Source organism: Salvelinus alpinus, chromosome 25 (assembly GCF_045679555.1).
Source record: "Salvelinus alpinus chromosome 25, SLU_Salpinus.1, whole genome shotgun sequence".
NCBI classification, from domain to species: Eukaryota; Metazoa; Chordata; class Actinopteri; order Salmoniformes; family Salmonidae; genus Salvelinus; species Salvelinus alpinus.
The window spans coordinates 3,110,318-3,133,219 of record NC_092110.1 but is presented as its reverse complement, the minus strand read 5'-3'; the positions used below and the strand labels follow the sequence as shown (position 1 = coordinate 3,133,219).

The following is a 22,902-nucleotide window of genomic DNA, read 5'->3' as shown; positions in this document are numbered from 1 at the left end:
TTCCGGAGGAAGCATGACTCCACCTTCGCCTCTCCAGAGCCCGTTGGGGAGTCGCAGCAATGAGACAAGATCAAAAATTTGAGAAAACGGAGGTAAAATACAACAACAAAAAAATACAAGAAAATAAAAAGAGTTGTTGTAAATGTTGATAGAAAGTGTTTCCTTGGTAACCAAATAGGGCTGACCCCAATTAATCGACTCGTCGATAGGCTGTCGGTTGACCAAGATCTTTTTTATATATATACACACACACGAGACACCTGTCTGATCCATTGCAGAGGCCGAGACTAAGCCTTTGCGGAGGCCGAGCCTAAGCCTTTGCGGAGGCCGAGACTAAGCCATTGCGGAGGCCGAGACTAAGCCATTGCGGAGGCCCGAGACTAATCCATTGCGGAGGCCGCGGGGATGGCACAGTCCAAGAAGAAGGGGAGTGTGGATAAGATGCACATCTCTCTCCAGAATACGCTCTCTCCCAACAATTTGTGCACATTCATTGTTTCATAACTGCATTGTGTGAATCGTTTCCATTTGATTGTTAGTGTATATCAATTCCCCAGTACATATATCACCAGTAATACATTTACCAGTAATTCCTATCATTTCTAATCTACAATGTTTGTGTGGTTATAGTCATTTCTGTTAATGCAGTCACTAATGAGCTGAGGAGCTTCTCAAAGTAATGTTTTCTTCACCTCAAACTGCAAGCAAATGGACTCTGTTTTTCATCCATTGGGAATGACAACGGTTCCTCAATGTATTTGAAAAATGTTTCAAACTCGATAACCACTCAGCGTGAAAGGGAAAAATGTCATGCTCTGATCCAGTGGAAACATCATAAAATAGGTCTACCTGGTGAGCTCTTATCCCTTACGCAAAATAGCCTACAGCTGTGTCTGTCCCAAATTCACTGGTGCTGGAAACTCTGAGGGCCCAGAATATTTTATACACTGTTGCAAGTTTGCTAGCTCAAGAGCAAGATTCTGGCCAGACTCAAGATGATAATTGATAAAATGATTCAAGTTCATTGCAGACAGGCCATGCGTAGCCAATTTTGATTTCTAGGATATTTATTTTTAGCAGGATATTTTCTACCTGCAGGCTGCAATGTTCTTAATTGTTGGCTTAATGTAGGCAATTTTTTACATAGTTGGCAATGGCAATAGAAGTTACTTTTTAGGTTTGTATCATTTAGATTTGGATAGAATTTTGATTAACCACAGGACAATGATTGAGATATGAAGACATTATTAGAAATGAAATGAAACTGTTCCACAAAAATGTACAAATAAAAACCATAACTGGCACGCAGATTGGTAGAAATTATAAAATAAATTGCCATTTAACATGAGAAAGGTTGCCGACGACTCGTGTAGCCTATTACCAGCAACTTCAGGTGAGTAATGGCAGAATCTGCGAAAGCCAGCAGGAGCGGGAGGAGGATGGCCGGGTCGGGTTAAGTTTTTCTTCTTCTGGTTATCTTGATCTCTGGTCATTTGTGTATTATTTCATAAAACAGTGCACTTAAAGCATCAGACGGCATATAGCTGATTTATTAAAACACATAGGGTGTGTCTATATATGGAAAAACACACGTTTTAACATTTTAACCAATCAATTGGTCGAAAGAAGAGACGACTTTCGGTCGGCCAAGATTTTTTTTATTTTGGGGGACAGCCCTATAATGAAATATAATTATCTCCAGCATCTAACAATCTGCTCATGATTCAGAGTGGAGGTGGAGGGGCATCTCTGCCTTTGCAAAGCATCCTTTGAATGTTGTTCAATATACAACTTTGTAACTGTACTATTACCATGTTATTACCACTTTATTCCGTGCTGTAATATAAAGTGCTAGCCTGCTGGTATAAAGACATTCAGGTCAACATAAGGGTAAAATGCCCTTACATTCCACTCCATTAAGATCAGCCTCCAGAAATCTCCATGTTGACTGTTACATATCCTCCTCCACTTAAACTATGCTCAGACAGGAGAGAGTCAACAGTCTGTTCTGCACTGAATCAGTCTGACTGAACAGTCTGTTCTGCACTGAATCAGTCTGACTGAACAGTCTGTTCTGCACTGAATCAGTCTGACTGGAAAATAAAAGCCTCAGGCTGTATCCCAAATATTCCCTATTATAGTGCACTACTTTTGACCCAGTTTCAGTCTGTTTTGGAATGGGTGGCCAACAATAAACTGGTCCTGAACATCTTTAAAACTAAGAGCATTTTATTTGGTACAAATCATTCCCTAAGTTATAGACCTCAGCTGAGTCTGGTAATGAATGGTGTGGCTGTTGAACAAGTTGAGGAGACTAAATCATTTGGTGCTACCTTAGATTGTAAACTGTTATGGTCAAAACATATAGATGTAATGGGTGTAAAGATGGGGAGAGGTCTGTCTGTAATAAAGAGATGCTCTGCTTTTTTGACACCAAATTCCAAAAAGCAAGTCCTGCAGGCTCTAGTTTGTCTTATCTTGATTATTGTCCAGTCGTGTGATCAAGTGCTGCAAGGAAAGACCTAGTTAAGCAGCAGCTGGCCCAGAACAGAGTGGCACGTCTTGTTCTTCATTGTAATCAGAGGGCTGATATGAATACTATGCATGCCAGTCTCTCTTCACTAAGAGTTGAGGAGAGACTGACTGCATCACTTATTTTTATAAGAAACATTCATGTGATTAAAATTCCAAATTGTTTGCATAGTCAACTTACACACAGCTCTGACACACACTTGCCCCACCAGACATGCCACCAGCGGTCTTTTCACAGTCCCCAAATACAGAACAATCTCAATAAAGCGTACAGTATTATATAGAGCCATTATTGCATGGAACAACCGTTGCTTAAACCTAAGCAAAGCTCCTTGGTTCAGTCCCTATGACCGTTCCCTCTAAGCTGCGCACTTCCTCCAGGACTGCCACGCAGAAGAAATACCATGCCGCGCAGAGGCGCAAGAGATTGAACTTCACGGAGTTCGCCCCATTAGTTTGCAGTATATAGATCAATGTTTTTTCTGTGATCGAATCAACATTATATATCAGCCCCTTTCCAATGCAACAAACCAAAACAAAGCGAACTTTGCAAGATTGAATCTGTGATTTTGTTGTTAGCAGAGCCAGAGCGCAATGGAGTCGAATTATATTGGCGGTGTAGCCCAGGTGGGGTCTTTCAATCACCCGCAAGTGAATATGCTTTTCAGATCTGACGATCAGAGCGCAGAGCCGCACGTGTGTGCACATTTGTTGATATTATTCGCTAGTTGGCGAGTTATTAGCCCAGTTATAGATAAGTATAGGTCATCAATGTGAAGTTACTGCTTCCTACAACAGCACAAAATGTGTAGGATACATTTCAAGCTGTCTTTGAAAAGCCAGTCAGGTAAAAAGCTTACGTCTTAATTAAATTGGGCATTTTGTATTTTGAGACAGGCTTGAATATGCAAATAAGCCAACAGGCAGAGGGGTAGCCTACACGATCTAATTCTCTGTATGGTAATAGTAATTCATTTTATGTTGTAAAGTGGTTTCTTGCATCATACAACCCAATACAATGCAATTTACAGTCATCTATTTGGCCCATGGTGTTACAGACCAAGTAAAAAATAATGAATTAATGTAAAGCCCTTCATAATGTAAAAACGTTTTTTTTTTTTGTCTCATGCAATGTAGGCCTGCATTGAACACCACATATATCATATAAATCAAAATGTTATGGGATCCGGTCCAATGGTTTTGTTGGTAGGCCTAAATTATGCTCAAATAGCTACAATAGCCTATTGGCTACTGTCTAAAACTGTAACGTTACAGCTTCCGTGTTTACTGTAAACATTCGCACAATGTTCAAGTGTCTGCTTACAAGACCAGTGCCCCCGAAAATGTGAGGGAACACTGGTCCCTATGCAGCATTAGCGACAGTGCGGCTCAGACAAAGCTGCTTTGTCTCCACAATACTGATCTGAGAAGATTGAAAGCGTAAACGCTTAGCTAAGAGTCTTATTGGATCAAATGTCACGTCCATTATCAAAGCTCAAGTCTGTACACAACAAAGCCACAACCTCATTGCTGTAGTACGACCACATCTGCGACAACATGCACATCTGCGATAAGCAGTTGGCGGGAATGGTTCAAAGCAACAACTGTAACACTTATATTAAATGATAGGCCTATAGTACCTCAACTAATCCAGCGTAGCGTTAGCCTATAGGCAACACAAAGTTTCAAGTGTCTGACAACATCGTAAGTCAACAGGCATTTTGATCTCATCTGGATATGCATGGTGGTGTCACTATGCTTGATAATGATGTGTGTTATTCAAACACATAGCCAGTTAAACAGGTTAAGGAAACCGGCCAGGGCATCGACAGGCAAACGTCTGTGGCAGCAGTCAGTACACCTGGCTTGTGTCCCATATGACACCCTATCCCCTATATAAATGCACAGCAAAGTTTACTTTCAGATTTTCTTTTAAAAGTACTGACTAGCGCACACACACAAATTACTATACACACACACACATACCTCAAAGTACTACACACACACACCTCAAAAAACTATACACACACACCTCAAACCGCCAGTCGCCAGACATGTTTGAACTGTCAGCAGCAGTCTCTCTCTCTCTCTCTCTTCTCGCTCCCTCCCCTCTCCCCCTCCTTACTCCAGCCCCATGGAGCTCCGCACTCAGCCCTGTGACACGCATGAGTAATCCGCTCAACTATCACTGGTAGCTCTGAGAAACCCTCCCCCCCCACAACCACCCCGACCATTATACATCCGCTCAAAACAGAAGAGGATGTGGCTGCAAAGAGAAAATGGTTGGGAAAAACAGACGTGTCATTCATACACACCCAATGGCTGACGTTTTCAATGAGGCTAATCCTGTCAGAAACAAACTCAGCGGATGAAAGATGTTTTAGAACGCAACAGAATATGCAGAGTCATATCAACAGCAACACTAAACCGGGATACTCCCCCGGTTATAAAGATCATGTTCACAGCTACAGTGAGTTGCACGTGATGTGAGACACTGTCCGCGTCCCAAATTGCACCCTCTACCCTCTGGGGTACTGTGCTAAATACGGAATAGGAAGGACGCAGTGTCCGATTTGCCTTCTTCTCCTTATGTAGTCCCGGTGATAGATTTTTCACAAATGAGGATAAGTCTAACCACAGTGTTGGATAAAGAATAGACAAGGTACTGCAGCATCTTTCTGCAATACAACTTTACAGTGAGAGGGAGGTTGGAGTGTGTGGGTGCACGTGTGTTGGAACCCAACACAGACAGGCAGAAGGGACAAGATAGTATTTCTCCATGTCAATAACAGTAACCCAATCCTTTCTCATGGTTGCTATGCAATATTGTCCTCAGACACTAATACGATTCCCTCAGACACTTTATACTCCAATAACACAGTTCACTGATATGATTTGTACATAAAGGGTAAAGTAGACTCATGGGCTGTGTTCCAAATGACACCCTATTCCCTATATAGTGCAGTGGGCCCTGATCAAAATGAGTGCACTACATAGGGAATGTACTGGCATTTGGGATGGAACTATGGTCAGGGAACAGGTCCCAGATCAGAATACCTTTACATACAGTTGAAGTCGGAAGTTTACGTACACTTAGGTTGGAGTAATTAAAACTCGTTTTTCCACCACTCCACAAATTTCTTGTTAACAAACTATAGTTTTGGCAAGTCGGTTAGGACAAGGCTAATTGACATAATTTAAGTCAATTGGAGGTGTAACTGTGTATGTATTTCAAGGCCTACCTTCAAACTCAGTGCCTCTTTGCTTGACATCATGGGAAAAACAAAAGCAATCAGCCAAGACCTCAGAAAAAAAATTGTAGACCTCTACAGTCTGGTTCATCGTTGGGAGCAATTTCCAAACGCCTGAAGGTACCACGTTCATCTGTACAAACAATAGTACGCAAGTATAAACACCATGGGACCACGCAGCCGTCATACCGCTTAGGAAGGAGACGCGTTCTGTCTCCTAGAGATGAACGTACTTTGGCGCGAAAAGTGCAAATCAATCCTAGAACAACAGCAAAGGACCTTGTGAAGATGCTGGAGGAAACAGATACAAAAGTATCCATATCCACAATAAAACGAGTCCTATATTGACATAACCTGAAAGGCTGCTCAGCAAGGAAGAAGCCACTGCTTCAAAACCGTCATAAAAAAGCCAGACTACGGTTTGCAACAGCACACGGGGATAAAGATCGTACTTTTTGGAGAAATGTCATCTGATCTGATAAAACAAAAATAGAACTGTCTGGCCATAATGACCATCGTTATGTTTGGAGGAAAAAGGGGGATGCTTGCAAGCCGAAGAACACCATCCCAACCGTGAAGCATGAGGGTGGCAGCATCATGTTGTGGGGGTGCTTTGCTGCAGGAGGTGCACTTCACAAAATAGATGGCATCATGAGGAAGGACAATTATGTGGATATATTGAAGCAACATCTCAAGACATCAGTCAGGAAGTTAAAGCTTGGTCGCAAATGGGTCTTCCAAATGGACAATGACCCCAAGCATACTTCCAAAGTTGTGGCAAAATGGCTTAAGGACAACAAAGTCAAGGTATTGGAGTGGCCATTACAAGGCCCTGACCTCAATTCTATAGAAAATTTGTGGGCAGAATTGAAAAAGCATGTGCGAATAAGGAGGCCTACAAACCTGACTCAGTTACACCAGCTCTGTCAGGACGAATGGGCAAAAATTCACCCAACGCATTGTGGGAAGGTTGTGGAAGACTACCCGAAATGTTTGACCCAAGTTAGACAATCTAAAGGCAATGCTACCAAATACTAATTGAGTGTATGTAAACTTCTGACCCACTGGGAATGTGATGAAAGAAATAAAAGCTGAAATAAATAATTCTCTCTACTATTATTGTCACGTTCTGACCTTAGTTCCTTTGTTTTGTCTTTTGTTTTAGTATGGTCAGGGCGTGAGTTGGGTGGGTTGTCTATGTTAGTTTTTCTATGATTTTCTATTTCTGTGTTTGGCCTGATATGGTTCTCAATCAGAGGCAGCTGTCAATCGTTGTCCCTGATTGGGAACCATATTTAGGTAGCCTGTTTTCTGTTGGGTTTTGTGGGTGGTTATTTTCAGTCTTTGTGTGTCTGCACCAGATAGAACTGTTTCGGTTGTTTCTTTGTTGTTTTGTTGTTCAGTGTTCAGTTTTGATGATTATTAAATATCATGAACACTTATCATGCTGCACCTTGGTCCTCACCTTCTTCCACCGACGACAGCCGTTACAATTATTCTGACATTTCACATTCCTAAAATAAAGTGGTGATCCTAACTGACCTAAAACAGGGAATTTTTACTACGATTAAATGTCAGGAATTGTGAAAAACTGAGTTTAAATGTATTTGGCTAAGGTGTATGTAAACTTCCGACTTCAACTGTAAATATGAGATGGCAGTAATTGATAATAACAGACAGTTCCGGGCCTATCTGTCGTTAAATTGTGCATCATTCAAAACCAGATGATGCTTCGAGTCAGTCTAAATGATGACATTGTTTATTAATTATGTCATCTCAGATAAACAATGTAAAAACAGGTTATTCCTCAAGGGGGGGACACTACATGTCATTGTATAAACAAAGTGTATGAAAATGCAGTGAGTCTCTCTCCGCATCTGTGCACTGTCTGTGTCACATGGATGGAACTAAAGATAACAGAGTCAGAGAGATGAGGGAGAGGTACAAAACAAAAACAAAAAGACTTGAGGGGGAGATCAAGAGAGAGTGAAATAGAGAGGGGGACAGCGAGAAAGGAGAGAGAATAAAGAAGAGATAAGAGAAGACAGAGAGTGACATATTGTGAAAGAGAGAGGGGACAGAGGTGTGAGGGAGAGAGAGAGACACTCCATAACACGTTGCAAGGGTCTCTCGGTCAGGCAGCTTAGCTAGCTACAGAAGCAGCATACAGAACTATTTGTCTAAGGTAATCACTGCAGAATGGATTATGACAACAGTAGTGGAAGAGAGAGGGCCCTGAGGCTATGGTCTTTGGGTGAGGCAGTGGTGGTGAGGAGGAGATGATCAGTGAATCAGTCAGGTTTTACACACAAAACCAAACAACAAGAGTAAGTCTGGACTGAAGATCCTCAGGAGGACATTAGAGAGAAAGTCAGAGACAAGACTTAGGAGAAGAACAAATATAGAATAAACTCACAAGGCAGGTAGGTTGCTTCCTCCCACAGATCGTCACCAAACTAGGTAGGATGACATGGGCATGGGCAAAAACAAATTGGTTCTCAAGCGAAACAGCACAAACAGCTGCTCAGAGGAAAAAAAGGTCTGTCTCAGAAAGACCTACTTAATATTTTTACCAGCTTGACTGACGGTGATGTTTTTGTTTCGTTTCCTGCTCAGGCAGGGGACACTTCCTTCCTGTCCAGACAGAGACAGCACCTGCACCATTTACTTTTCTGTGTGTTTCCTGTGTGCCTGAGTCTCTACACACTGTGTCTACTCCCTACACTAACTCTACTGTGTCTCTACTTTCTATAATCTTAGAAAAAAAGGTTCCAAAAGGGTTCTTCAGCTGTCCACATAGGATAACCCTTTTTGGTTCCATGTAGAACTCTCTGTGGAAAGGGTTCTACATGGAACACAAATGGGTTCTACCTGGAACCAAAAAGGGTTATCCTATGGGGACAACCGAAGAACTCTTTTAGGTTCTAGATAGCACCTTTTTTCTAAGAGAGTGTGTCTCTACCGTGTCTCTCGTCTTACCAGAGGACATCAGTTTGGAGCACGGGAGCCGCTCTATTTCCTCAATCAACTGGACAAATAAGCACAAAAACAGGCATTGTTTTTCTTCTGCTTTCTTCCAACAGCTGGAGAAGCTACAGAGGAAAACAAGCATGTACAGTGGCTTGGAAAGTATTCACCCCTCTTGGCATGTTTCCTATTTTGTTGCCTTTTGGGGGGGTTTGTATAATTTGATTTACACAACATGCCTACCACTTTGAAGATGCAAAATATTTTTTTATTGTGAAGAAAACAAGAAATAAGACAAAAAAACTGAACTTGAGCATGCAGAAACTATTCACCCCCCCCCCCAAAGTCAATACTTTGTAGAGCCACCTTTTGCAGCAATTACATATGTCTCTATAAGCTTGGCACATCTAGCCACTGGGATTTTTCCCCATTCTTCAAGGTAAATCTGCTCCTTCAAGTTGGATGGGTTCCGCTGGTGTACAGCAATCTTTAAGTCATAACATAGATTCTCAATTGGACAGAGGTCTGGCCTTTGACTAGGCCATTCCAAGACATTTAAAAATGTTCCCCTTAAACCACCCGAGTGTTGCTTTAGCAGTATGCTTACGGTCATTGTCCTGCTGGAAGGTGAACCTCCGTCCCAGTCTCAAGTCTCTGAAAGACTGAAACAGGTTTCCCTCAAGAATTTCCCTGTATTTAGCACCATGCTTCACTGTGGGGATGGTGTTCTCGGGGTGATGAGAGGTGTTGGGTTTGCGCCAGACACAGCGTTTTCGTTGATGGCCAAAAAGCTCAATTTTAGTCTCATCTGACCATAGTACCTTCTTCCATATGTTTGGGGAGTCTCCCACATGCGTTTTGGCGAAAACCAAACGCAAAACACTTTTTTCTAGCCACTCTTCCGTAAAGCCCAGCTCTGTGGCGTGTACGGCTGAAGATGGTCCTATGGACAGATACTCCAATCTCCGCTGTGGAGCTTTGCAGCTCCTTCAGGGTTGTCTTTGGTCTCTTTGTTGCCTCTCTGATTAATGCCCTCCTTGCCTGGTCCGTGAGTTTTGGTTGGCGGTCCCCCTGGTGCCATATTTTTTTCATTATTAAATAATGGATTTAATGGTGCTCCGTGGGATGTTCAAAGTTTCTGATATTTTTTTATAACCCAACCCTGATCTGTACTTCTCCACAACTTTGTCCCTGACCTGTTTGGAGAGCTCCTTGGTCTTTATGGTTCCGCTTGCTTGGTGGTGCCCCTTGCTTAGTGGTGTTACAGACTCTGGGGCCTTTCAGAACAGGTGTATATATACTGAGATGATCATGTGACAGATCATGTGACACTTAGAATGCACACAGGTGAACTTTATTTAACGAATTATGTGACTTCTGAAGGTAATGGGTTGCACCAGATCTTATTTAGGGGCTTCATAGCAAAGGTGTGAATACATATGCACACACCACTTTTCCATTTTTTATTTTGGGGATAAAAAATAAAAAAATTGCCCTTTGTGCTGTTGTCTGTGCCCAATAATGTTTGTACCCTGTTTTGTGCTGCTGCCATGTTGTGTTGCTACCATGTTGCTGTCGTCATGTGTTGCCGCCATGCTGTTGTTGTCTTAGGTCTCTCTTTATGTAGTGTTGTGTTGTCTCTCTTGTCGTGATAAGTGTTATGTCCTATATTTTTATTTCATTTTTTAATTATTATTAAAACAATGTAATCCCCCTTTCCCCGCAGGAGGCCTTTTGCCTTTTGGTAGGCCGTCATTGTAAATAAGAATTTGTTCTTAACTGACTTGCCTAGTTAAATAAAGGTTAAATATTTTTTTTTATAAATACAGAAGATAGCCCTATTTGGTAAAATACCAAGTCCATATTATGGCAAGAACAGCTCAAATAAGCAGAGAAATGAGAGTCCATCCTTACTTTAAGACATGAAGGTCAGTCAATGCGGAAAATTAAGAACTAAGAATTAAGAAAGTTTCTTCAAGTGCAGTCGCAAAAACCATCAAGCGCTATGATTAAACTGGCTCTCATGAGGACCGCCACAGGAAAGGAAGACCCAGAGTTACCTCTGCTGTAGAATTGCAGCCCAAATAAATGTTTCACAGAGTTCAAGTAACAGACATCTCAACATCAAAGAAACCACTACTAAAGGACACGAATAATAAGAAGAGACTTGCTTGGGCCAAGAAACACAAGCAATGAACATTAGACCGGTGGAAATCTGTCCTTTGGTCTGATGAGTCCAAATTTGAGATTTTTGGTTCCAGTCACTGTGTCTTTGTGAGACGCAGAGTAGGTGAACGGATGATCTCTGCATGTGTGGTTCCCAATGTGAAGCATGGAGGAGGAGGTGTTATGGTGTGGGGGTGCTTCCTAGTTACACTGTCAGTGATTTATTTAGAATTCAAGGTACACAACCAGCCTGGCTACAACAGCATTCTGCAGCGTTATGCCATTTCATCTGGTTTGCGCTAAGTGGGACTATCATTTTTATTTCAACAGGACAATGACCCAAAACACACCTCCAGGCTGTGTAAGGGCTATTTGACCAAGAAGAAGAGTGATGGAGTGCTGCATCAGATGACCTGGCCTCCACAGTCACCTGACCTCAACCCAATTGAGATGGTTAAGGATGAGTTGGACCGGAAAGTGAAAGAAAAGCAGCCAACAAGTGCTCAGTATATGTGGGAACTCCTTCAAGATTGTTGGAAAAGCATTCCAGGTGAAGCTGGTTGAGAGAATGTCAAGAGTGTGCAAAGCTGTCATCAAGGCAAAGGGTGGCTACTTTGAAGAATCTCAAATATATTTTGATTAGTTTAACACTTTTTTTGGTTACTACATGATTTCATATGTGTTATTTCATAGTTTTGATGTATTCACTATTATTCTACAATGTAGAAAATAGTAAAAAATAAAGAAAAACCCTTGAATGAGTAGGTGTGTCCAAACTTTTGACTGGTACTGTATATGTGACCGACCTCCTTGATTCAGTCTTATGTATCAACATCTTAAATTGTGTGCTTCACATTGGATAAAACCAGAGACACAGAGCTACAAAATGGTATATCATAAACTGCATTTGAGGAACATTAGGAAAGTTATTCTGCTTTGAAATTTGAACAACTTGTAACCTCACTTTTGAGGAAATGGCCTGCTGGAAAATGACCTGCTGGACAGCTCTTCTTTGTCTACACCCATTCAGCATCATTCACACCCTCTTAAGCCTTAGCCCCACCCAATCTCTGACCATTTTACTCGCCCTAGCAAAACTGGTTAGGCTGTTTTCATGTTATCCAGAGCGTTGGTGACTACCTGTGCTGCTGGCAACTAATCCAAACTCATCTCTCGGCATGTCCAACCCACTCATTATCTCAGCCAATCATGGCTAGCGGGAAGGTTGCTGGCTTTTTTTGTGGCTAAACCAACTAGGCTCGTAATTTAACAATTTTATTCCTATTTACAGATTGCATACAAGTTTGTTATCAAGGCACATGAAAGATCACATGTTCCATAAGGCATTTCTGCCAAAAAACACATTTTGATTAAAAAAAAGTTTACGTTCAAATGGCTCTCCTGTGAAGTAGTGACCCGCGACGTACGCCTAGTTTCCTTAAACGGGTCACATATACAAATACCCAGATCAGCAGAATAAACTCAAATAACATTAAGGTATACATTTTTTGCTATTTTGGCGCAGATTAGTTACAAATTAGTTACAAAAATAAATGTTTTGGGGTATGAAAAATGTACATCTGGTAGAAAGATTGTGATTGAATGTAGGAAAATATACATAAGGATACAAATGAAAGTGCAGCCATATAGTCATTCAGACCATACAAAAATGGCATGCACAAGAAATCATAATTTAGACCTCGAGGATGCATGGTATTTAATCTATCAGTCCAAAGCATCTCTCGTTGTGAGAGCATTTTAGAGGTTGCCACTTCTGATGGATGTGACCTGTTCCATAAAGGGATTTTCCACCAGAGGCTGGCGCATCAGCTCTGTTTGTAGAATTGGCCAGTGTTTTAGGATTGCACTTTTGATTTTGTTTGAACGCTGATTGTTACAAAGCACAGCCATGACGTGCTGTCCTTTTGGGGCTTCTGAGCTAGGAGGTGGGAGCGCTGAATGACAGGACTATAATATCCTCTGTTAGCAAACTTGTGTGTCATTTCCTTTGCCAGAGCGTCAAACTCTTTCAGTGTAGAGCAGTTGCGTCTCAGGTGTAGAAACTGGCCAGTTGGGATAGTGGTTTTGAGATGTCTCGGATGATAACTGTTGAAGTGGAGGACAGTATTCCTCTGTTGGTTTACAATAGATCGTAGTTTGGATTTTGTTAGCATCAACCTTGAATATTTTGAGATCTAGGAAGTTAATACTGTTGGGGCCACTTTCAACAGTGAATTGATGGAAAGTCGTTGTGTTGTTCAGATAACGGACAAAGTCATTAAGATTCTCTTTGGATGAACCGCAAAATAAAATTGTAGTCAACGTAGCGCTTCCAAAACTTAATATGGGGAAGAAAAAGTTTAGTCTTTATTTTTAACATAAACTGCCTCCCATTCTCAAGAGCTCCAACAGAAAGTAATCAGGGGGATTTACAGAGTCGTCACGTGACTTTAGGAATCTGGCAATCAATTGTAGGCCTTCCGCATGGGGAATAACAGACTGGCCACATCTAATGTAACAAGTAGTACATCGGAATCAATTTGGCAGTCATTTAAGCAGTTGAGTAGATCTTTTGTGTCTTTTAAAAAGGATGGCAACTTGAAAACCATAAATTCCAGAAAAAAAATCTCTGAATTTCGAAAGGGGCTCTGTGACTGATCCTGTCGCTGATAATAGGTATGAGTGAAGGCTGAGTCCGGCTCTTATGTACTTTCAGAAGGGAATAGATAACTGGGGTGACTGGATAGGTGACATTTAGGAACTCGTTTTCACGCCTGGTGATGCAGCTTTGGTGAGACGCATGTTGTAACATGCTATCAATTTCTGATTTTAAAGAAGCAACAGGGTCACTTCGCAAGGGTTGATAGGAACAAGACAGTTTCAGGTGCTTTCCATTTTCAGAATTATAATAGTTCATGTCCATAACAACTATCGCGCCACCTTTGTCCTCAGGTTTTATGACCATGTCCTTATTCTCCTGGAGATCTTTTAATGCTCGTCTTCCGGCTGGAGGAAGATTGTGATATTGGGGTCCCTGGTCATTTTTTTTTATATATACAGTTTCCCATTCATTTTCAACCAGTCTGCCAAACAAGGTGACAAGTGGGCTTGTATGGGTATGGAGTACAAACGATGAGGGTTTGGAGAAAGAACGAGGAGTAGGGGAGGGAGCGCTGTGTTGGGGTTCCCCTTTCTTTGTAGGGTCTTCCGATATGTAGCTTGTACTGGATCTGTTCAGAGGGGAAAATAAACAATGCAGGTGCAGTTGTTGCATGAATTTGTAGGTATCCACTTTCAATTTGAAGGCTTTCATGTTTTGAGTGGTGGAGAAAGACTGTCCCTTACTTAGCATAGACTCCTGCGTCAGTGTCAAGAATGTTTTGTAGAGGTTCAGGACAGGAACTTGCCAGTCCTGGGTGACCACCTTAGTGGACCCCATGCCCCATCTGCCCCTCCTGGTCTTCTTCTTCTTGGTGGTTGGTGTCTGGCTGGGTGGGTGGATAGCTCGGTCTTCCGCAAAAGGGGGTGCATGGTCTCATTGTCTGTGTCACTTGGAGTGCTCATCTGGTCATCGGTTGAGAAGAGATTGCCACCTGCCTGTCTGCAGGTGTATCTTGTGTTTGTTCCCTGGCGGTTGTTGTTATTCCAGTCATAGACTGTTGTCTTTGTAGCCCTTTAAGTCTCTCATTTTATCCCCCAATACTGCTGTAATTGTTTTTTTAGCATCTCAATAGAGGTGGTCATTTCTCAAGCAAATTCAGCTGCCTCGTCTGATTTAGGGAGTTCTTTGATTTTGCTCTATACCATCTGTATAGCTCTCGAAAACTTTAAGCGGCATTCTGCCTTGTCCATACAGTTTTCAGGCATTCGTTTTCAGCCATGAACTACAATCCCGACGCTGGGATTTAACCTTTAGAAACTTAAATAATCGTTGCTTGCGATGCACCTTATCTTTGATCAATGAGGAAGAATGCTTAAATAAAAAAGATGCACTTACTGTAGTAGTTTTGCATAGATCCATATAGCTATGGGTGCCTCCGTCCGACAAAACTACACTTCCCAAGTTACACTTTCACACGTGTTCAGAGCATGCTAGATACCTTTTGTCATGTAGTGTATGTGGACACCTGCTCGTCAAACATTTAATTCCAAATTCATGCGCATTAATATGGAGTTGGTCGCCCCTTTGCTGCTATAACAGCTTCCACTCTTCTGGGAAGGCATGCCAATACAACATTGCTGCAGGGACTTGCTTCCCTGCAGCACTATTGTTGGGCGATTAGACATGGCTCGCAGTCGGCGTTCCAATTCATCCCAAAGGTGTTCGATGGAGTTGAGGTCTGTGCAAGCCAGTCAGGTTCTTCTACACCAATCTCGACAAACCATTTCTGTATGGACCTCGCATTGTCATGCTGAAACAGGAAAGGGCCTTCCCTAAACTGTTGCCAGAAAGTTGGAAGTACAGAATCATCTAGAATGTCATTGTATGCTGTACCGTTAAGATGTCCCTTCACTGGAACTAAGGCGCCTAACCTGAACCATGAAAAACAGCCCCAGCCTTATTCCTCCTCCACCAAACTTTACAGTTGGCACTATGCAGTTGGGCAGGTAGCGTTCTCCTGGCATCCGCCAAACCGAGATTTGTCCATCGGACTGCCAGATCATGAAGCGTGACTCATCACTCCAGAAAACGCATTTCCACTGCTCCAGAGTCCAATGGCTTTACACCACTCCAGCTGATGCTTGGCATTGCGCATGGTGATCTTAGACTTTTGTGTGGCTGCTTGGTGATCTTAGACTTTTGTGTGGCTGCTTGGCCATGGAAACCCATTTCAGGAATCTCCCGACGAACAGTTATTGTGCTGACGTTGCTTCCAGAGGCAGTTTGGAACTCGGTAGTGAGTGTTGCAACCGAGGATATACGTTTGTTTACGCACTACAGCCCTCACCTGTCCCGTTCTGTGAGCTTGCGTGGCCTACCACTTAGCTGACACGTTGTTGGCCCTAGACATTTCCACTTCACAATAAGAGTACTTACAGTTGACCAGGGCAGCTCTAGCAGGGTAGAAATTTTGCGAACGGAATTATTGGAAAGGTGGCATCCTATGACCGTGGCACCTTGAAAGCCACTGAGCTCTTCAGTAAGGCCATTCTACTGCCAATGTTTGTCTATGGAGATTGCATGGCTGTGTGCTCGATTTTATACACCTGTCACCAACGGGTTTGGCTGAAATAGCCGAATCCACTCATTTGAAAGGGTGTCCACATACTTTTGTATATATAGTGTAGCTAATTAGCACAGGTGGACGCCTCGTCTTCCGCCTGTTTTCTTTAAACAAGCCCTGTAACATGGAGATAAGGCTGTGTGGGAACACTAACCCTAACAAGGTGTGTATCAATTTAACCTTCTGTTTTTTGAAAATAATTTCTTGTTGATATGAAAGATAAGATCCTTATGCTTCCAAAACAGTACCGCAAGTGACGGGTGTTGATGTTCAGATTGAGCGTCGGGGCTCTTAACAACCCCCCCCCCAAGAATTTGAAATTATTTTTATACTTAAGTATATTAAAAACGAAATACTTTTACTCAAGTAGTATTTCAATGGGTGACTTTTACTCGAGTCATTTTCTATTAAGGTATCTTTGCTTTTTCTCAAGTATGACAATTGGTTACTTTTTCCACCACTGACCACAGGGAGGAAATTGTTGGCATTCCTCAATACTGAAGCAAATATTGCAGTTTGTCCATAGTGGCACAAGAGGGGGGAAAGTACCCAACAAGCAAACACATATTCCCACACCCACACACACACACACACACACACGATTCACGGGCTAGCCTCTTCTACCGCCTAGTTATACTATGCTACTTCTACCTCTCTATATTACTCCTATACGGTCTACCATTCAATAGCCTACATGTCCCTCCGTGCAGTCGTTTCATTACAGAGCAGTAATAATGGTATGCCAGATTCCATTCAGAAGGAGAAGAAGCCTAAAATAATTCGTCCAAAATAAAGGAGTGTGTGACCCGTTTCAAAATGGAACAGCGATAATGTTATAGGGAAGACATTTAGCAATGCGCAACTTAATCCAAAGTTGTGCATGCTGGCTGATGTTCTTACGTTGATTTACAAGACTTCCACATACTAGCCTACTTCCAGATGCCATTTGATTTGACACGACCATACTATACCACAGGCAGACAGTGACAACATCCTACAGGACACTTGGTGTCAGTCAGTTTTTATGAAGAGAGAACGACTATAGCCAACTATAACAACAACAATACAGTAGGTACTAGAAGGCGTATGGAACCAAACTGGAAGGGGAGAGACGTAAAACAAAAACCATACGTCGAATTAATAGATGAGCATTAAATAACGATGAACATATGGTTAAAGGGGTGGTCACAATGTGCAGAGTAAACATCACCCATAGTGAGAAAGGAAGATCGACACATTGTTGCAACAAAATGCATCCCGTCTCAAGTGTCAGGTCCATAACGTAGCCTAAAGGATAACAGCAACATTCTGACAGCATCGCTACATTGTAGACACAATACTTATTCTGGTCCGGGTTGTTATGAACAACCAACCGTTGACCAAACATTGAAATGTTGTTTCACTAACTGTTTGAAAACATATTTTAACCGTGGAACAAGTGAATACATGTTATAACACTCATGTAAAATACTGTATTAATGAAAAATAACTTCGTACATACGCGCAGAGGAGGTGGACCAGTTCAAGGAATTAGCAGCGAGGGAAATTACAGAGATGTAAAATGTACACTTTTTTAATATAACGTACCTTTCATGTGAAAAACAAATCCCAATTCCTTTTCAAAAACAATGAATCCGACCAAGTTGTATCAAAACGCTGTAGTACATCCAATTTGTCGTCAGCAAATGCAAACTAAAGTTTTAAATATAAACGGAGATTACACGCATGTGTCGAGCGCCAGACCTCTTTCCCTTTGGAACAGTAATAAGTAGGAATACATGTGGAAGGGTGGCTTCAAACCATGGATAGGGGGGTTAGTACAGATTTTATATACTTTAGTAGTTTGTTTTAATAACGACTGTTCTTCAGTGAAAATATTCGTAAATGCATGTCTATTTTAATAGTCCAAGTATTCTCCTAGAGATATTTCGTTGCTCTTTTGATATCTATAAAGACTATGTAGATCGTAGGCTACTGCTCCCCCCTCAACGACTACCAGTTGGTATCGCTCACGGCTGCCTGTCATTCCATTCCTCCGGTCCCATAATTCCACACTGTAGCAGTGCAGTAGTATTTTGGAAGCCTGGTGGCACGGAGGGGGTAATACTGTATTTAGTAGTCTATTCTTGAAGGGAATATCCACTCAAAAACGAAATGTTGGTATTTTTTTCATTAGTCCACTGTTGATAGTCCCTAGATGTTTGACTTTCAAGAAGCAAAGTGTCACGGGCCACATCATCACGATAATGCAAAATTACGTTTATAGGTATAGAGTTTGAAACCGTTAACGTTTCTGCTTGATTTTAGATGTATAAATCATAGGCTACTGGAATCATACTATGGATAGGGAGAAGATAATAAATACACCACATTTTTTAAGTAGGGATCATCCAAGAATGTCATCAGAATTTAGACTACCACAGTAGACTATAGGATAGTAGGCTATAGGCTGCACATGTCTAAACATTGCAGAACTGTTTCGGTTTTAGAGAGAAGCTGCTTGTCTGTATTTTCCCATTGTGAAGAAATTACATGTGGTGTGGCCCTAAAAATCTCCTGATACAATGGACTCTAGAGGACCATAATACTTAATCCCAAATGGCACCCTATTCCCTATATAGTGCACTACTTTTGACCAGGGCCCATAGTGCAGTAAATAGTGCACTACAGGGGATAGGGTGCCATTTGGAATGTACAGGTGATCTCTGATCTGCCCCTCTTTGTTGCTCTGTTGACATGTAATTAGGGCAACCATAGAAATATAATTACTAGAAAAGAAAAAGCCCCTCAGACAACAATTAATTTATACTTGAATGGGAGTGCTCATTCTAGTAATTTTATTTATATGGACCCAACCCAGTGCAGACTGCCTTCCTGTCAGTGTAGAGAAATGGAGTGGCCAACATGAAAAGGGGCATGGTCGGAAGTGTGCCTACTCAGGCCATGCTAAACCCCCTTGGCCCTGCTCCTAGTGCTTTGATGTGACTGTAGAAAAGCTGGGCCCTGTGAACTACAAAGCCACCGAGACCATTCACCCCGGGACCCATAGACCACAAATCCCCATTCCCTGTCCTGTCTGTCTCCACCGCAGAGCTACTCAGGTTACCAGGCCTACTCTGAGACATAGAAGTAGGGATCGTAGCAATCGAGGAAACACAAGCTAATTCATTAGGACAGGATCCAGTGGAAAGCTGAGTCACCTGTCATTACTGTTGTTTATATCATATTCAACAGACTATTACAACAGGTAGCCTGGCTTACTGTACATCACAGGTGTTGACTACAATGCACACACACACACACACACACACACACACACACACACACACACACACACACACACACACACAAATATACCTGGGCATCACTTATCTTGTTACCTTGTGAGTGATTAAACTCTGTTACTAAACACATTCTATCCCAGAGCCCCCACTAATGTGATAGTCCTAATGTGCTACAGTCATCACACATCTCCCCCTCACCACCCTACTCCAACCCACCCCTCCTGTCCGCCTCCCCCACCCTCCTGCCCGTGTCTGAAAGATTTGTCTTGATTTGATTAGTTGCTCCAAGCCAGGCTGTGTGTGGAGGGAGAGGAGAGAGAGGTGGGCTTTTTGTTGGGGCATAATCACACTAATTGATATGAGAGAGAGAGAGAGAGAGAGAGAGAGAGAGAGAGAGAGAGAGAGAGAGAGAGAGAGAGAGAGAGAGAGAGAGAGAGAGAGAGAGAGAGAGAGAGAGAGAGAGAGAGAGAGAGAGAGAGAGAGAGAGAGAGAGAGAGAGAGAGAGAGAGAGAGAGAGAGAGAGAGAGAGAGAGAGAGAGAGAGAGAGAGAGAGAGAGAGAGAGAGAGAGAGAGAGAGAGAGAGAGAGAGAGAGAGAGAGAGAGAGAGAGAGAGAGAGAGAGAGAGAGAGAGAGAGCTCATGGTTGGGTGATATGATCTGAATAATTTCACTTGTGGTGAGGCGTTGGTTATCTCCCTTTTATTATCTTCTCTTATTTTAGCTCTTCTCCGAAGATCTAAATACAAGTGCTGTCCATCGCAACACATTCAAAATTCTCAGTACCACAGTTATTATGTGTTCCATATCACACCCTATTCAGTCTTTCCTTTAGAATAACACCATTGTCACCAAGCTACCTGCTTGAAGTCATTCTGCTTTACGTAACACTTTGTGTCATTGCCTTGAGTGGAATGCTTTGGAGAATGCTTCTTTTCTACTCCGACAACAACGGGCATCTGTTTTTCCAAACCCTTGGAGCCTACTTTGAAATCAGAGAAGGCAAGCAGTATAAAAATGAACGCCGAGCAGATGTTCTCTAATTGCTGGTCTTTGGGGCTGAGTCTTATGTAAGAACGATGTGGATGCTACCATGATTACGGATAATCCAATATAAATGAATGGTAAATAATGTTTTGTGTCATATTGTAGTCACTTTTATTGTAAATAAGAATAAAATATGTGTCTAAACACATATACATTAATGTGGATGCTACCATGATTATGGATCATTCTGAAAGAATCGTGAATAATGATGAGTGAGAAAGTTACAGAGGGTCAAAGATCATAACCCCAAGACATGTTAACCTCTCACCGTTACAATAACAGGGGAGGTTAGCATGTCTTGGGGGTATGATATTATTCACGATTCATTCAAGATTATCCGTAATCATGGTAGCATCCACATTAATGTATAAGTGTTTAGAAACATATTCTATTCGTCTTCCTAATATTGAGTTGCACCCCCTTTTGCCCTCGAAACAGCCTCAATTCATCGGGGAATGGACTCCACAAGGTTCGAAAGCGTTCCACAGGGATGCTGGGCCATGTTGACTCCAATGCTTCCCACTGTTGTGTCAAGTTGGCTGGATGTCCTTTGGGTGGTGGACCATTCTTGATACACGCTGGAAACGGCTGAGAGTGAAAAACCCAGCAGCGTTGCAGTTCTTGACACATTCAAACCGGTGCACCTGGCACCTACTACCATACCCCGTTCAAAGGCACTTAAATATTTCGTCTTGACCATTCACCATCTGATTGGCACACATACACAATCCAATAAAGTCTCAATTGTCGTAAGGCTTAAAAATCCTTCTTTGACCTGTCTCTTCCCCTTCATCTACATTGGTTGAAGTGGATTTAACAGGCAACATCAATAAGGGATCATAGCTTTCAACTGGACTCACCTGGTCAGTCTGTCATGGAAAGAGCAGGTGTTCCTAACGTTTTGTACACTCAGTGTACATTTTACATACATTTATATATATGTTGGAATGTATTTAAAATATATTAAATATATATATTTTTAAATGCATTATTTTGCCAATCCTAAAATGTTTTAGCAAAAAATATATTTTACATAGATTTTTTTTCCATATGGGTACCACCAGAACTTTTATGGGCCTCTTGATCTAGATCTTAAAGTAGTCTCTGAGCTCCAAAACAAGCCCAATAAAAATGGTCCTTGTTTTGGTTGGGGTTTGCTAATTGATTTGAAAGCAATTTTTTTCCTGTGTGTTCCACGACAAGGTCCCCCTGTACTCCAGCCTGCTTTCAAATGGAATGGTTTCATTTCACTCCACAATATTGTGAAGGGAAACAGAACAATTATGTCTCTAATCTAAGCTACTTGTACTCACCAAGTAAGTCACAGTCCAACCATTCCAAGTATTTTCTAAAATGGCATCCCTGCATGACCCCAATATAGGATATAATATTTTTTGTCCCATCTATTGTGGCAGCAGTACCCATCTCTACTCATCTCATCAGGCAAACAAGGGGGCAGATGGTCAGTCAGCTGAGAATTCAATCCACCCCATCATCTTACCCCTCTGGGGAGTAACAGGAGGTTAGAGGGGGAGATGGGGGAGAGGAGAGAGGGTGGAGACAGAGAGAATGGAGGAAGGTAGGAGAGGGAAGAGGGGGAGGCAGGTAAGAGGGTTGAGGGGGAGGCAAGGAGGGTAGGGGGGAGGTGGGGAGGTTAGGCAGGAGAAAGGGAGGAGGGGGAGGTTCAAGAAGGAAGAGAGGGAGGCGGCAAACTACGGGAGGGGGGAGGGGAGGACAGAAGGAGAGGATAAACAGTGTCCAGGGGTGAAAAAGGGTCATTGAGCTGATTGAATACAACTCCACACTAAATGATCTGCTGTTATTGGGTTTCTTACATGATCATGACATGGTAATGGATTTAGCCATCTGACTAAAACGATCAAAAATGTGTCTAACTGACTGGTGGCCATTAGGTGCTTAGAGAGAGATGCACTCATGGAGAAGCAGTGTCACTACGTGATCGAAAAGAGTAGTAGGAGCAACGTAGAGATTTCAAATCTACTCACAATAGTATCTTGTTAAGTTAGCCGTAGTTGTGTACAAAAATCCTCATCTGATGGAGATAAGAAAAGATGGTGATGATATCTGTGTGCGCAGAGGCCCCGGCGCATTGTACAGTCTGTCTTACAGAGACACACAGAAGTGGATCCCTGCATAAAGAAAGAAAATAAGAAAGAAAGGAGGGATGAGGAGACATTGATTTTAGTCATTATGCCAAAGCCTTTTTCCTTCCACTGCTGTCGGCAGAATCCATTTGTCATTAGTCTCCCTCCACAGCACTGATGCCATAATAATGCTGTAAGTCATCAGGCATACGTTATCTAGCCTCATGACATCTAGCCTCACAAATTCAGCCTGTTTTTACTGTGGTTATATTAAATGTATATACCAGTATTTATATTATTATTTGTAAATGTATGTGCTATTAATATTA

General features: G+C 42.1%; 1 protein-coding gene across 1 annotated transcript in view; it reads right to left on the bottom strand.

Annotated features, from left to right (window-relative positions):
- Positions 1 to 17,882, bottom strand: part of LOC139553177 (FERM domain-containing protein 6-like) — a 71,223-nt gene extending 53,341 nt beyond the window's left edge. The window contains exon 1 of the mRNA XM_071365205.1: positions 17,729 to 17,882. The gene's annotated coding sequence lies outside the window, so the exon portion shown is untranslated. The remainder of the gene's footprint in view (positions 1 to 17,728) is intronic.
- Positions 17,883 to 22,902: the final 5,020 nt, after the last annotated feature.